Below are 2542 nucleotides of genomic sequence, written 5' to 3'. Positions count from 1 at the left end.
CTTGAAGATAGGTAGGGGTCGGCCTGAAAGTGGAAGCCTGGCCACGCTCAAGCAGAAGGTAGGCAGGGAGATAACGCTGGTGGGTCTGCTTGGCAAATCCTTCAGTGTTACCAAAACCCTCAGGTTGTCCTCCGAGCCCATCTACAGTGTCTAGTCCTCTTCTCCATATCCACAGACTCTATTTCCTACATCCCTTCTTCCCCTCTATGACCCCATCCCACCCTCAGTAAGAAATGCTCAGTTCCTCCCACTTGGGTTGTGTGCAGCATCCCTGCAGGTCCTCACCTGCCTTCTTGGCCTGCACATTGCCAGCCTCTTCTTATCCAATTGCTGTTTCTCTCCACTCTTCCCTGACCTCATCCCTCCCACACACACCCGTCCTACCCCACACGCCCCTGCCCCTGCCCCTGCTTTCACTCTGTTTCTAGGACACACTGGCTCATTTCTAAAGAGACTTTGTCAGCCCAGGCAGGGCTTGTCAGCATCCCCCACTTGTCCTTTCTCAGCCTCCTCTAGACACTTGTCCCTTCCTTTAGCTGTCACCGGCAAGCTGAATAAGACTGGATATTTTGGAAGGGGAGCTGCAGCTGGCTGGGGGAGGAGGGTGGCACTGAGAGAAGCAGGAGCAGAGGGAGCTGCGGGCAGCCATGGAATGAGAGGGAGAGAGAGGTTCCCAGCATCCTTCCTCCCCAACTTTGCCAGCTTGGGAGCTGGCAGGATCTTACACTGATCCCTCTCTGTACCGCATTTTTCTCTCTCTCAGTAATAACACAATACCTTGCTTTACAATTTACCACATTCTCTTACAGACCCCCAGGTATCTGCATGGTGCACTCCCTCTCCTCCAAGTCTGCTCAAATGCCTCCTCCTCAATGAGTCCTACCCTGACCACCATTGAAAAGGGCAGCCCCTCCCCCAGCATTCTCTATCTTCCTCATTCTGCTCTGTTTTTTCCCCAAGGCACTTGTCACCCTCTAATGTACAATACGATTTATTTATATGTATTATTAACATGTCCTCTCCTCACTGAACTGTAAACACCACAAGAGTAGAGATTTCTGTTTTGTTCAGATACATCCACCATGCCTAGCAACAGTGCCTGGCACACAGCAGAACTCAACAAATATTTGTGTGTTGAATGAATGAATGAATGATCTTATTGGATCCTCACACACTCCTGTAGAGTTGGTCAGTATTATTATTCCCTTTTTCTTTATTACGGTAAAATATACATAACTTACAGTGTACCATCTTAACCGTTTTAGGTGTACAGTTGAGTGGCATTTAAGTACATTCACAGTGTTGTGCAGCCGTCACCACCGTCCATCTCCAGAACTTTTTTATCTTCCCAAACTGAAACTCTGTGCCCATTAAACAATAACTCCTTATTCCCCGCTCCCTCCAGCCCCTGGCAACCACCATTCTACTTTCTGTTTCTATGAATTTGACTACTCTAGGTAGCTCACACAAGTGGAATCATACAATACTTGTCCTTTTATGTCTGGATTATTTTATTTAGTATTATGTCTTCAAGGTTGATCTATGGAATGTATCAATAGTATTATTCCCATTTTACAGATATGATTATTCCCACTTTACAGAGGCTGTGGTTCGGGGAACTAAGCGAGAGCACCCAAAAAGCAGACTTGGCGTGGGATTGACAGGATTGGCTGGCTTTTATAATTCCCAGGAGAAATCAGTACTAATCCATGTGCCTAGGCCTATAAGGCAATTGAAGAGTAATTTCCTCTGTGTTGTTATTTCCTTTGGGAATATTTTTACTCTTATTTCCATTTCCCACTCTTCCCCTCTCAGCGATTCCTTTGAACATTTCCACCCCACCCAGTCCCAGTTTTTTTCTCCCCAGAGCACTTTAACTCCTGTTCTTTTGGGTCAAACTGGCCCTGTCTAGAAATGCTCCTGCTTGGGTTTCATCTGAGTGCACTCAGCCTTGCTTGAGTCTCTATTTACACCTCTCACCCCTCCACCCACCCTGGGGCAGTTATGAGCCTGTTTCCTTCCAAAGCAATTAGTGCAAGGAGGCCAGCCGACTGGGTGTTAATGCCGTTTCATTAAGTGGGAGCAATCCTAATGATAATAAAATGGCACATTTAACATTCAAACATTAAACAGGGTTTCTAAGCGAGTGTGTCTCTCTCTTCCTTTCTGGTAGAACAGCTCCATCTTCATAAAGACCTGACAATACACCTTAATGAGAGACTGGGGAGCTGAGCATCTTTATAGAACCAGAGAGAGGATGAGAACCAAACAAAGAATCCAGAGAAAGAGGGTGCGGTGCATCGAGGGGATAAAGACCCCAAGGAGTCCTGGGGTAATGGATTCTGTGGTGCTAATTTAGACAGTTAAAGTCTATAAGAAATAAGGTCACATGGGAAATAAAGCCCACCACAGGCTTTCATGCAATGCAGTCATTTACTTATCTGTTTGTTCAACACATTTTTTGCAACAAACATTTACTGTGCACCCAAGATGAGCCAAATTTTACAGGAGTTTGTGACAGAGAGTGGCTCTAGTTTTATGA

At 46.0% G+C, this 2542-nt stretch overlaps 1 protein-coding gene across 1 annotated transcript in view; it reads right to left on the bottom strand.

The window, feature by feature from the left end:
• Positions 1-1493: 1493 nt before the first annotated feature.
• Positions 1494-2542, bottom strand: part of PIPOX (pipecolic acid and sarcosine oxidase) — a 12265-nt gene continuing 11216 nt past the window's right edge. Inside the window, exon 8 of the mRNA XM_007452435.1 lies at positions 1494-2542. This exon is cut by the window's right edge and continues 554 nt beyond it. The gene's annotated coding sequence lies outside the window, so the exon portion shown is untranslated.

The sequence above is a fragment of the Lipotes vexillifer genome, unplaced genomic scaffold (genome assembly GCF_000442215.2).
Source record: "Lipotes vexillifer unplaced genomic scaffold, Lipotes_vexillifer_v1.1 scaffold216, whole genome shotgun sequence".
NCBI lineage: Eukaryota > Metazoa > Chordata > Mammalia > Artiodactyla > Lipotidae > Lipotes > Lipotes vexillifer.
This window is presented reverse-complemented; position numbering and strand designations above follow the sequence as displayed.